Genomic DNA, 14548 nt, shown 5'->3' on the forward strand with positions numbered 1-14548 from the left:
AGTTTGTCTCATACACTTCATCTTTTTAGTATCTTCCGTGAGTATGATGGGAAGGAAAATTGTGCCAAAGTGTTAGAAGAAGAATGCATTAAAATGTTTGGCACTAAATCTTTGAATGATGAGCATGATTGCAATGTTGTTAGTATGAACTCCTTGAATATCCATAGTTCTAATGATGATTGCACTAGTTATGATGAAAATGTCTCCTATAAACATGTCAATTTTTGTCGATTGCATTGGGTTTTCAAGTACACACCAAATAGGGAAGATAGATATTACAAGAGGCATAAGTACTTAGAAACTAAATGGTTGCAAGAAAGGCTAGATGTTTGTGCTGAAAATTTAAATTTTCTTAGCCGTACTTGTGAACTTTGCAATGAACGTGATCATTTCAGTACCCAATGCAAGTTGTTTCATGATCGTATCATGTCCAAAAATTGTGATGACTTGATTTCTCTTGCACATCATAATGAACTTAGTTTGTTATTGGGTTATGAAGAAATGAAACGTATAACTAAGGTTATTCCAGAATTTTCCCTTTATAGAGTTCTTAATTTTGATCTAGAAGAAATTTATATGTATTGTGCGGTGAATTGCATTGAAAATCCTTATATTGCCAATTACATAAAGAAAAGAAAACAATTAGAAGATGAAGAGAATACTAATGAAAGGGAAGAGACTTCCCAATATCCTCCTATTATTTCTTATGATGAATCGGGTAACGAGGAGGAGCCTTCTATTCAACCAATCTCATTAATAAGGAGCTCCAAAAAGAGGATTGAACCCACGCATGATGTGGTAAAGAAGAAGAAAATAAAAAGGAATAGAGGTAAAAAGATATCTCTCCCAGATAATGCTGCTCCTATTACTGTTGTGCCTCATGAAAATAAAATTGTGGAAGATGATGCACTTGATGATGGTCTCGTTATGCCTATTGCTTGTTGTGATGATTATGATTGGGAAGATAATGATACTCTCTTATGATCTTGAAAATCTTTTTGGCATTTGCTTGGAAGAATATGATAATTGCTATACTATTGGTGCTATCCATACTATTGATGATGAGAGTGATTATGCTTATGATATGAAAAGGCCCAAGCTTGGGGATGCTATGTTTGATCAAGATGATGTTTTTGAGAATATATTTTTTGCAATTAATGTTTGTCCCAAGCTTCGGGATGCTACGTTTAATGAAGATGATATTTTTAGTCTCCCAAGTTTTGATATGCAAATTTATAATGATGATAACATGCCTCCTACTTATGATAATTATATTGATGAAAGTGGGTTTGGAAGAGTGTCAACTTTAGGAAATAATGATCCCAATATTTTGGAGGATATTGAATCTTATTATGATAATTATGAAAGTGGATTTGGAGAGGTCATGACTTTATTTAGTGATGATTCCACTATCTTGGAAGAGGTTTCAATCGATTATGATGAGAACAAAGTTGCTACTTATGATGATTATTGTGATGACACGTATGCTATAAAAAGTAGTGATGATTATATTTATAAAACTTTTCATGATTATGAGTACCCCTTTTCTGAACATTACTCTTTTGATGTGGAAACAATTTATAGTATTTGAGTCTCTTATGATACTCCCACTATTCCGAAGGAGAAGAATCTTGCTTATGTGGAGAGTAGTAAATTTTCTATGCTAGTAGATCATGAAAAGAATGCTTTATGTGATAGTTATATTGTTGAATTCATTCATGATGCTACTGAAAATTACTATGAGGGAGGAACATATGCTTGTAGGAATTGCAATAATATGAAGTTCCCTCTCTATGTGCTTAAAGTTTTAAAATTATGCTTGTTTTACCTTCCTATGCAAGTTGATTATTGTTCCCATAATTTTTTTGCTCACAAAATCCCTATGTATAGGAAGCGGGTTAGACTTAAATGTGATAGTCATATTCTTCATGATGCTCTCTTTATGTTACAATTCTTATCTTTTATGTGAGCATCGTTGAAATCATCATGCCTAGCTAGGGGCGTTAAACGATAGCGCTTGTTGGGAGGCAACCCAATTTTATTTTTGTTCCTGTTTGGTAATAAATAATTTATCAAGCCTCGGTCATGATTGAGTTTTTATGTTTTAATTAGTGTTTGTGCCAAGTAGAACCGTTGGGAAGACTTGGGGAAAGTCTTTTTGATCTTGCTGTAAAAAACAGAAACTTTAACGCTCACGAGAATTGCTGCCATTTTTTATTGGAGAGGGATATTTAGTTAATTCTTTTTGAAGATGATTAATAGATAAATTCCTCACGTCCAGAAATTTATTTTAGAATTTTTGGGGTTCCATAAGTTTGCGTTAGTTACAGATTACTACAGGCTGTTCTGTTTTTGACAGATTCTGTTTTTCATGTGTTGTTTGCTTATTTTAATGAATCTATGGCTAGTAAAAGAGTTTATAAACCATACAGAAGTTGGAATACATTAGTTTTAAAACAAATATAAATAAAGAATGAGTTCATTACAGTACCTTGAAGTGGTGTTTTGTTTTCTTTCGCTAACGGAGCTTACGAGTTTTCTGTTAAGTTTTGTGTTGTGAAGTTTTCAAGTTTTGGGTAAAGATTCGATGGACTATGGAATAAGGAGTGGAAAGAGCCTAAGCTTGGGTATGCCCAATGCACCCCAAGGTAATATTCAAGGACAACCAAGAGCCTAAGCTTGGGGATGCCCCGGAAGGCATCCCCTCTTTCGTATTCATTCATCAGTAACTTTACTTGGAGCTATATTTTTATTCGCCACATGATATGTGTCTTGCTTGGAGCGTCATTTCATTTTATTTTGTTTTGCTTGCTATTTGGATAAAATACCAAGATCTGAAATTATTAAATGTTAGAGAGTCTTCATATAGTTTCATAATTGTTCGACTACTCATTGATCTTCACTTATATCTTTGGGAGTAGTTCGTTGTTCCTCTAGTGCTTCACTTATATCTTTTTAGAGCACGGTGGTGGTTTTTATTTTATAGAAATAGATGAACTCTCATGCGTCACTTATATTATTTTGAGAGTCCTAAACAGCATGGTAATTTGCTTTGGTTGTGAAATTAGTCCTAATACGATGGGCATCCAAGAGGGATATAAAAAAAACTTTCATATAAGTGCATTGAATACTATGAGAAGTTTTATACTTGATGATTGTTTTGAGATATGAAGATGGTGATATTAGATTCATGCTAGTTGAGTAGTTGTGAATTTGAGAGATACTTGTGTTAAAGTTTGTGATTCCCGTAGCATGCACGTATAGTGAACCGTTATGTGATGAAGTCGGAGCATGATTTATTTTTTGATTGTCTTCCTTATGAGTGGCGGTCGGGGACGAGGGATGGTCTTTTCCTACCAATCTATCCACTAGGAGCATGCGCGTAGTACTTTGTTTCGATAACTAATAGATTTTTGCAATAAGTATGTGAGTTCTTTATGACTAATGTTGAGTCCATGGATTATACGCACTCTGACCCTTCCACCATTGCTAGCCTCTCTAATACCGCGCACTTTTCGCCGGTATCATAAACCCACCATATACCTTCCTCAAAACAGCCACCATACCTACCTATTATGGCATTTCCATAGCCATTCCAAGATATATTGCCATGCAACTTTCCACCGTTCCGTCTATTATGACATGCTCCATCATTGTCATATTGCTATGCATGATCATGTAGTTGACATTGTATTTGTGGCAAAGCCACCATTCATAATTGTTTAATACATGTCACTCATGAGTCATTGCACATCCCGGTACACCGCCGAAGGCATTCATATAGAGTCATATTTTGTTATAAGTATCGAGTTGTAATTCTTGAGTTGTAAGAAAATCAAAGTGTGATGATCATCATTACTAGAGCATTGTCCAAGTGAGGAAAGGGTGATGGAGACTATGATTCCCCCATAAGTCGGGATAAGACTCCGGACGAAAAATAAAAAAGAGAGAAAAAAAGAGGCCATAAAAAAAGAGAAAAGGCCCAAATAAAATAAAATAAAATAAAACGAGAGAAAAAGAGAGAAGGGGCAATGCTACTATCCTTTTACCATAGTTGTGCTTCAAAGTAGCACCATGATCTTCATGATAGAGAGTCTCCTATGTTGTCACTTTCATATACTAGTGGGAATCTTTAATTATAGAACTTGGCTTGTATATTCCAACGATGGGCTTCCTCAAAATGCCCTAGGTCTTCATGAGCAAGCGAGTTAGATGCACACCCACTAGTTTCTTTTGTTGAGTTTTCATACATTTATAGCTCTAGTGAATCCATTGCATGGCAATCCCTACTCACTCACATTGATATCTATTGATGGGCATCTCTCCGTAGCCCGTCGATATGCCTAGTTGATGTGAGACTATCTTCTCCTTTTTGTCTTCTCCACAACCACCATTCTATTCCACCTATAGTGCTATGTCCATGGCTCACGCTCGTGTATTGCGTGAAGATTGAAAAAGTTTGAGAACATCAAAAGTATGAAACAATTGCTTGGCTTGTCATCGGGGTTGTGCATGATTTAAATATTTTGTGTGGTGAAGATAGAACATAGCCAGACTATATGATTTTGTAGAGATAGCTTTCTTTGGCCATGTTATTTTGAGAAGACATGATTACTTGGTTAGTATGCTTGAAGTATTATTATTTTTATGTCAATATTAAACTTTTGTCTTGAATCTTATGGATCTGAACATTCATGCCACAATAAAGATAATTAATTAGAGAAATATGTTAGGTAGCATTCCACATCAAAAATTCTGTTTTTATCATTTACCTACTCGAGGATGAGCAGGAATTAAGCTTGGGGATGCTGATACGTCTCCAACGTATCTATAATTTTTTATTGTTCCATGCTATTATATTATCAACCTTGGATGTTTCATATGCATTTATATGCTATTTTATATGATTTTTGGGACTAACCTATTAACCTAGAGCCCAGTGCCAGTTTCTGTTTTTTCCTTCTTTTTGAGTTTTACAGAAAAGGAATACCAAACGGAGTCCAATTGACGTGTCAATTTTTGACAATTTTTTATGGACCAAAAGAAGACCCCAGAGTAAAAGAGTTAGGCCAGGAGAGTCCCGCGCTACCCACAAGGGTGGGGGCATGCCCACCCCCCTGGGCGTGGGCCCCTGCCTCGTGGACAACCCGGAGACCCCCCTGACGTGAGACCGACGCCAAAAAATCCTATAAATATTGAAACCTCCAGAGAGCACAATAGATCGGGAGTTCCGCCGCCAGAAGCCTCCCTAGCCACCGAAAACCAATCTACACCTGTTCCAGCACCCTGCCGGAGGGGGGGAATCCCTCACCGGTGGCCATCTTCATCATCCCGGCGCTCTCCATGACAAGGAGGGAGTAGTCCACCCTCGGGGCTGAGGGTATGTACCAGTAGCTATGTGTTTGATCTCTCTCTCTCTTGTGTTCTTGAGGTGGTACGATCTTGATGTATCGTGGGCTTTGCTATTATAGTTGGATCTTATGATGTTTCTCCCCCTCTACTCTCTTGTAATGGATTGAGTTTTCCCTTTGAAGTTATCTTATCGGATTGAGTCTTTAAGGATTTGAGAACACTTGATGTATGTCTTGCATGGGATAACCATGGTGACAATGGGTTATTCTATTGATTCATTTGATGTATGTTTTGGTGATCAACTTGCGGGTTCCGCCCATGAACCTATGCATAGGGGTTGGCACACGTTTTCATCTTGACTCTCCGGTAGCAACTTTGGGGCACTCTTTGAAGTACGTTGTGTTTGTTTGAATAGATGAATCTGAGATTGTGTGATGCATATCGTATAATCATACCCACGGATACTTGAGGTGACATTGGAGTATCTAGGTGACATTAGGGTTTTGTTTGATTTGTGTCTTAAGGTGTTATTCTAGTACGAACTCTATGATAGATTGAATGGAAAGAATAGCTTCATGTTATTTTACTATGGACTCTTGAATAGACCGATCAGAAAGGATAACTTTGAGGTGGTTTCGTACCCTACCATAATCTCTTCGTTTGTTCTCTGCTATTAGTGACTTTGGAGTGACTCTTTGTTGCATGTTGAGGGATAGTTATGTGATCCAATTATGTTATTATTGCTGAGAGAACTTGCACTAGTGAATGTATGAACCATAGGCCTTGTTTCAACGCATTGCAATACCATTTATGCTCACTTTTATCATTACTTACCTTGCTGTTTTTATATTTTCAGATTACAAAAACTATTATCTACTATCCATATTGCAGTTGTATCACCATCTCTTCACCGAACTAGTGCACCTATACAATTTACCATTGTATTGGGTGTGTTGGGGACACAAGAGACTCTTTGTTATTCAGTTACAGGGTTGTTTGAGAGAGACCATCTTGATCCTATGCCTGCTACGGATTGATAAACCTTAGGTCATCCACTTGAGGGAAATTTGCTACTGTCCTACAAACCTCTAGACTTGGAGGCCCAACAACGTCTACAAGAAGAAGGTTGTGTAGTAGACATCATCGCCCGTCGCCGTCGCCCTCCGCCCCCCGCCGCCGTCGCCGTCGCCCTCCGCCACCCCCGTCGTCGCCCTCCACTATAGAAAAAAAGACACATCCGTGACATTTTGGGCAGAACAAATTTTTTTTCTGTCATACATATGATACTTCTATGACGATAATTGTGACAAAACCCGTATCATCACAGATGTGGTGGGCTCCTACTTCTATGAAAAAAAATCATGACAGAAAATGGGCTTTTTGTCCTTGGCGGGCCGGAGACGCGGCTGCTTGACATTCTTTGGGCCGGCCATGACGGAAAAAACCGTGGTAAAAGCGAGGGGGAGGAAAATTTCGGGGAGTTCCCGGTTACGGTGGGAGGTCGGGGGCCGAGCAATGCACGTTTCTCTCATACACGTACGCGCGTGTGTGCGAGGCGTTGGCTCTAACTGAACCCGAGCGAGGCGTTGGGCTCTAACTGAACCCGAGCGATTGCCCTGCAGGCTACGCGTTACTGAACCCGAGTGATCGATCGATGGCTGTTAACTGAACCCGATCGAGCGATTCCTTCGCTACTGCTGCTAACTGAAGGCGATCGATTGGATGAACAGTGAGTGTTGCGGGGGGGTTTGGATGAACATTGAGTGGTGGCGTTGCCTCTGGATGAACAGGACCCCGTGATGTGGAGGGCTGGATGAACAGTAGACGGTGGAGGGGTGCCCGTGGATGGGTGGTTGAATAGGACCCCGTGGTGTGGAGGGCTGGATGAATAGTAGACGGTGGAGGGGTGCCCGTGGAGGGGTGGTTGAACAGTAGCCGGTGGAGTAGCGCGCGGTGGAGGCTGGATGAACAGGAGCTCGTGGAGGCTGGTGGAGGTCGACGGTAGCCCGTGGAGGCTGGAGGAGGTCGACGGTGGAGATGAACAGTATCCCGTGGAGTCCCGTTTTGCGGTACGCCACACCCCTCCCGATCAACAGGACCCCCGTTTCGACCGTAGCGCTCCAACACAAGTTCGTTTCCTTCGTTTTGCGGTATGCCACACCCCTCCCGATCAACAGGACCCCCGTTTCGACTATAGGAGGTCCGTTTTCTCCGTTTTGCGGTACGCCAGACCCCTCCCGATGAACAGGATCCAGTTTCGAACGTGGCCGGTCGAACACAAGGCTGTTTCCTCCGTTTTGCGGTACGCCAGGCCTCGTTTCCATCGCCTGTTACGTCCAAGCCTTCCAGATGAACACGACCACGCATTCCGTTCCGACCCAGCCGGTTGGCTCCCACGCGTTTCGTTGCCTCCCGATGAACACGACGCATTCCGTTGCCTCCCCATGAACTCGACGCATTCCGTTGCCTCCCCATGAACACGACGATGACGTTGTTTCTCCGTTCCGACCCAGCCATGTACACGAGCCCTGGCCGTACGTATGCGCGAGTAGGCGTTCGAGACCCTGCCCGTATGTACGTACGTGGCCGTATTTTCTTTCTTGCACCCTGGCCGATGTAGTACGTGTACATGCTATGTGCGCGCCTCTACTACGACACGTATGTGCCTCTACTACGACACGTGCGCGCTTCTTCATCGACCAGTATATATGTATGTACAAGTTCGCGACCAGAATGACAACGCTACGTACGCTTCGACCAAGTGGGTCCTGACTGTCAGGCACTTCCTTGCCTACGAAGATGTAGCTGGTGGGTCCCAGTAGTCAGGGGGGTGAATCGTTTTTTTTGCCCGGACGCACTTTCTTGCGTGCGAAGGTGTAGCTGCTGGGTCCCAGCAGTCAGGGGGGGAATCATTTTTTTTGCCTGGACGCACTTCCTTGCGTGCGAAGATGTAGCTGGTGGGTCCCAGCAGTAAGGGGGGTGAATCGTTTTTTTCGGACGCACTTCCTTGCGTGCGAAGATGTAGCTGGTGGGTCCCAATAGTCAGGGGGCAAATCGTTTTTTTCGGATGCACTTCCTTGCGTGCGAAGATGTAGCTGGTGGGTCCCAGTAGTCAGGGGGAAATGTTTTTTCGTGAAATACGGTGGCCCGTCCGGTGGGTCCCCACTGTCAGGTGAAGGAACAATTATTTTGCGCGTAATAAGGAGGCACTTCCTTGCTGCGGCCGTGGACCCAGTTGTCAGCCTCTCCACGTACAGTCCACGTCCGATGGAAGCCATTCCTTGACCATGTTGACCACGCCGCGCCGAGAGCACCAGGGCGGTGGACGACGGCGAGGCCTAGGAAGGGGACGACGCGGAGCCGGGGAAGACGCGACAGTGGATGCCCACGCGTAGAGGAGTATGAGGGTTCACTCATTCGGCTGCGGTGTGAGGCTGTCGTCGCCACAGAATAACAGGGGATGTGGGTAAGTAGAGGGATGGCCTGACCCGCGATGGGAGTAGTAGGGGGCGATGAGGCCTCCGCGGCATCACAGCCGGCCACGGGTGACAGGAGCAGGCGGCACGACCGGCGCTGCTTTGGGCGGCTGGAGCAAGAAGACCAGAGGTTGAAGAGGCACTACGGCCGTTGGATGGAGATCGTACGGTCACTGGAGCTAGAATCATTCATATATGGACTAAAGTTTACAAAGGCCTCCGTCCCAGTCAACTTAGTAGGCCCACAAGTCAGCCTCCCACCAAGGTGGGTCCCAGGTAGCAGCGGGGTATTCATTTTTTATGCGTAATGAGGCACTTCCGGTGGGTCTGAGCTAACAGCGGGGGGGGATGTTTTTTTTGCGAAATACGATGGCCCGTCCTGTGGAGCCCGGCAGTCAGGGGGAAACGTTTTTTTTCGCGAAATACTAGTGGCCCGTCCGATGGGTCCCTGCTGTCAGGTGGAGGAATAATTATTTTCTGCGTAATAAGGAGGCACTTCCTTGCGGCTGTCGTGGACCCAACTGTCAGCCTCTCCACGTACAGTACTCTTCTGATGGAAGTCGGTCGTTGACCACATTGACCACGCCGCACCGAGAGCACCATGGCGGTGGACGATGGCGAGGCCTAGGAAGGGGACGACGCGGAGCTGGGGAAGAGCGGCAGTGGAAGCCCGCGTGGAGAGGAGTACGAGGGTTCACCGGTTCGGCTGCGGTGTGAGGTTGCCATCGCCGCATAATAATAGGGGGTGTGGGTGAGTAGAGGGATGCCCTGGCCAGTGGTGGGAGTAGTAGGGGGCGCTGAGGCCTGCGCGGCAGCACAGCCGCCCACGGGAGGCAGGAGTAGGCGGTCCCGCCGGCACTGCTTTGGCGGCTGGAGCAAGAAAATTAGAGATTGAAGAAACACAACGGCTGTTGGATTGACATCCAACGGTTACATCTGCTAGAATCGTTTGTTGACGTATATAATAACTAAAAAATCTTGCATACGCGTCAACTAAACAGGCCCACAAGTCAGACCACTCCCTCTTTTTTTAATAATTTACTTGCAAAAATGCCCGTGCGTTGCAACGGGAAAAATGCAAGGTGCGAGAATCAAGCTAGTGGCATAGATATTGTATTGGTGCAAATACTTATCATGTATTCTTTACAATTAAATCACGCTTCTTTCTTAATTACAATATACCATGAATAATATTTGCTCTCCTCCGTAGCTCAGAAATAAATGGTTCAAATTAGTGATTTAGTTCGGGAAATCCGCCAAATAAGTTAATAGTACTCCCTCTGTTTCCTTACGTTTTGGTGGTTGAAATTAAACTACCAAAATGTCATATATTTAACAATGGAGGGAGTACTTCTGAAAGTATGTATAGAAAAATTTGCGCCCTTGTTAACATGTTTGTTACCACAAACTATTTTACAATGTAAGATTATACAAATAACAATATATGTCCCAGCCTTTTCTCAACACATGACAGAGTAGAGGCCATGTACACATTGTTAAAGAATGAGAATTTCATACTTATATATGGTTGGATGGATTGTAACTGCAAAATTTCCCTACAAATAAACATATCTTCTTTGCTGAATGTAACTTCACCAATCAAACCTGAAGAATCCCAGAAAAATCAATCATAGACTTCACATGGAATCAAACTTCATATGCAGATTAATTGTTGCCTAAAACTGCTAGAACAAACATGTTCAACTGAATTGTTTTGGCACTGGATCAACTCATAATCTTACTTATACATTAAAATGTATGATGCTTATAAACCAAGATAATTTTTTAGAGCATATAAAAAATAATGTACAGGGACTGCCAGTAGCATAATAGATGGTTACATGAAACATCTAAAAATTTAATAATAAAATCCATATGAAAGATAACCTCCACTGATTGAAAAATTGCGCGTTCCACTCCTTTGCTTTTCAATAGCAACGAAAACTTAGTCCAGCACATCTCCATTGTCATAGATCAGTAGAAGGAAAAAATGGATACGCAACTATATGGGCCTACTCCTATCATAGTTTATACATAACAACAAATTGAGATTACATATGGCTACATAATAAGATTCCTTTGCATCATAGTGTTCTTACTTTGAAATATGGTAGCACCAAATTGGAAGATTCTAATGTGTTAGTCTTGGCACAACGGAAAACTCAATGCATATACCTACTCAACACCAGCTATCATGGTCACCCTCAGCCTGATTGAGTACTGATCAAGCAGTAGCAAGTTGAGTAAAACTAACAAATTTCAGTCACTGTCTGCTGGAGTTTTTTAGCCATAAGAGTAAGGAAAGCATATGAATAGATCTCAGTATTCAAAATTAAAATTAACAGACCTACAACATGCATGTTTATGTATAACCTATCTGCAAGCAATATCTTTTTTTAGGATTACATCAAGACTTAGGCCGACATCAAGGCTGCAATGTTTTCCTTCCAGAGCTGATCATGGAGTTGGTCTGGGACACCATACGCAACCACAAGGTCTCCATGAGCTTTAGCGTCATTGGCTGGTTCATGAGCCAGTCCCTTGTTTGTCCCTCTTGACAGTTCTGATGTGATAATGCCTAAAAAATACTCAGCGCAGATTTAATATCAACAATAATTGGGCACGGCAATGATCTGCTTACAGAATCAGCCCCTAGCTCATTTCCCCACTGCGTAGTCGATCTCCACCACCAAGGAGCCTCAGAATACGTTATACAATTCCTTCAGTCCAACCGTAATACCGCTGGCTTCGGCCTCCTTGACAATTATTCATGCATCCACAAATGCAAACACGCCACCAAGCTCTAGCACCTTCGCCTCCGACATGGCAATCAAGCATACTCGGAGCCCATGCAATGGGCCCCACGATGATCTTGCAACCTTGCGGCTCAACCGGCGACGTCCTCGACGGGTCAAGGCAGCGGCAGAGCAGGCGTGACATAGATGCCACGAGCTGCTTGGCCGCCTTTCCTCAAAATTCAACACAACAACAACGAGAACTTGGCTAGAGATTGTACTTGAACACTTAGCTGCAATAGAAATGATTAAAACCTTTAAGAAAACAAATTTGGTTGTCCGTTACAGTGGGAGATGCAGTGTATATGACGGCAAAAACGGGCAAGGAAAAAAACAGGAAATGATTAAATGTGTTTTTACATTCTGACAACATCCTTTTGCCGTGCATCACATATAGTAATGATGTCACAAGCATGCTCTTGACGAGAACGATTCACATGTGTTGGTGACCTGTAGAGGATGGAGAAAAGAAGGGCAGAAGAGGGAGGCTTGTATCTATCAAGCATATTACTGAATAAAATCGGTCTGATCCGTACCAACTTGAGCAGGATTGTCGAATAGCTTCCTCTTATATAGCATCTACATCAGAAAATCCGGCACACCAAATATATACATATGTTTAGAGATGACACAGATATCATTCTGACAATGTAAACCGTAATAAGTTACAACCTCCATCACACATGTAATTTTATCAAATTGACAAGGCAAGTTATAGGAATTGTAGCCTCAATAATGGTATGTTCCTGTTTGAGATCTTTTATAGAATCAATAAGGTATAACGACATTAGGGATGAAGGATCAAAGATCAATTAATAAAATCAGTGATTAGGGAATCATACTTACCTTGTTAAGAATGATACTGATGGAATTAGTGAAGGGATGTGTGCTACGCAGGCCAATGGACCCGTACACGAAGGTTGTTGGGTTGATACTTGAAAGGAGATCGATTCATCTGTCAGCCCGACATACACGAACACGATTTTGCTTTGTATCTTTAGGGAAAGGCATCCTTTCTTGACTATATATCCATTACTAAATGAAAGTTATTTTCATATTTTTAACTTGGGAGATCAATAATTAGCCTCGATCCATATCGAGTACGTAGCAGTCCCCTGTTTTCCTTGAAAAAAGCAAGATTGCGATTGCACATTTTTTATACTCAAATAGTCAAATTAATACATTTTGTTAAGAAAAAAAATCCTTTAGGTGTGCCTTTTGTTTCTCGAGAATTTTTTACTTTTTGTGTGGTGTATACAGTCAAACTAACTAACATATGCGTTCAATAGTGATTAGCAGGCACTTTCAGTCAGTTAGATGGATAAAGATCAAGCTTGGCAACACCAAAATTGAGAGGAGAACTGAATATGAATTATCCTCCATTAAAAACGTTATCTCTGATATGGAGGTGTTGATCCAACATGAGTTATCTCTGTCTCATGCACTGACTATTGTATTATAGTTGAAAAAGTCAATTGTGAACCCCATAAAACTAACCACTTGTCATCGACGGGAGCAACTTGAGGCCAAAGTTGGAATCAGCTCACGTGTTCTAGCAAAGGAAGATGTGATTTGAACAATGGCAGACAGATCAGTCCTAGATTTTTTCAAGCAGAACAAATACAAAGATTGCAGAAAAAAGGCGCAGTACTTTCTGACATTGTAGATGAAAATTTTATAGAATAATTTGGCAAAAGCTAGTACATACCTCTGGGGTAGCATGTTCGGCAGGGGATGTTCTTCGGGCTCACGTGTAGTACGCTTGGGCGGCGGATTTTCTTCTGGCGAACTCGGCTGAGACGATCCTGGACGACTCTTCAAAATTTGCGATATGATGCGATTTAATGGAGATTCCGGTTGAGGGCTCCTTCTAATGGCAGCCAAATCACTCTCAAATCTGGGTCGGGCACGCCATGGATTTGTGTTGCAGCACTTATCCTGGGGGAACACGGACTCTGATCCAAATCGGAGACATACGGCGGCAGGAGGTTGAAGATCGTGGTGGCACCGGAGAAGATTGAGATGGATAGGGAGGGGAACGAGAGCAGGGCGGCGGCGGCGCCAGAGAGGAACGGGCGCGCGGCGGCGCTACCGTACGCATTGAGGAGCCCGTGCTCCCGTGTCCTATACGTATTGTTTTTCTGCAGGCCCATTAGAAAAGGCCCAAGCTGGAATGAAACGTTATCTCTGTTCACAAACTTTAAATTGTACTGCGGGTTTATTACCTAAAACAACCTGGACTCTTTTGTAAAAACGCCGCTTCGGTGAACCCAGAGACTCAATCCGTGTTTTATTATTATTAGGGAGAGATATATAGCTCATGGCAACTTCTTATGCAATTTATTACAGTCGTTTTTTTGGTTGGCCAGGGCTAATTTCGCATATTTCTGTGGGTTCCAAACTATTTTTCATACCGAAATGTCGAGCCAGATTTAAAGTACTTTGAAGATATATTTAAATTAGGTTAATGCCCGGTGAAATAAGAATCTGAAAATGTGAAAAAATTCAGAAATTATAAAGTAATTGCCAATTTGTCATATGTTTTTATATTTACAACCCACTTCATATTACTTTCAAGATTTGCAGGCATCTTGAAAGAGTTGCAGCCCATCAGGGCATAGAAAAATAAGTAGGCCTGGATTGGGTATTCTTCAGAAAAAATAAACTGGGCTCATTTTCACAAAGAAAAAATAGCTGGGCTGGTCACATGGTGAACATAAAATATAAGCCTGGGCTAGATGGTCCACAGCCCAGTTCAAACCCTGCTCCGTCTCAACAGTACCAAACAAAAAAATACTGCTCGAGTAGCTACATCCCCGGTGTCAGCCGATCTTGTGTTGTTCTCGTCTATTGACTATATACGCTCACAATGTCGTGGGTCCCAGATGTCAGGAAAACACTAGGAGGAAGCATTTTATTTTTCCA

At 42.4% G+C, this 14548-nt stretch overlaps 1 long non-coding RNA gene across 1 annotated transcript; it reads right to left on the minus strand.

The window, feature by feature from the left end:
• Nucleotides 1-11137: 11137 nt before the first annotated feature.
• Nucleotides 11138-13761, minus strand: LOC125555402. Its single transcript, XR_007304694.1, has 2 exons — nucleotides 13332-13761; nucleotides 11138-11856 (listed from the first exon to the last, which is right to left on the minus strand). It is a non-coding gene; the product is annotated as an uncharacterized LOC125555402 (long non-coding RNA).
• Nucleotides 13762-14548: the final 787 nt, after the last annotated feature.

The sequence above is a fragment of the Triticum urartu genome, chromosome 5 (assembly GCF_003073215.2).
Source record: "Triticum urartu cultivar G1812 chromosome 5, Tu2.1, whole genome shotgun sequence".
In the NCBI taxonomy this organism is placed as follows: domain Eukaryota; kingdom Viridiplantae; phylum Streptophyta; class Magnoliopsida; order Poales; family Poaceae; genus Triticum; species Triticum urartu.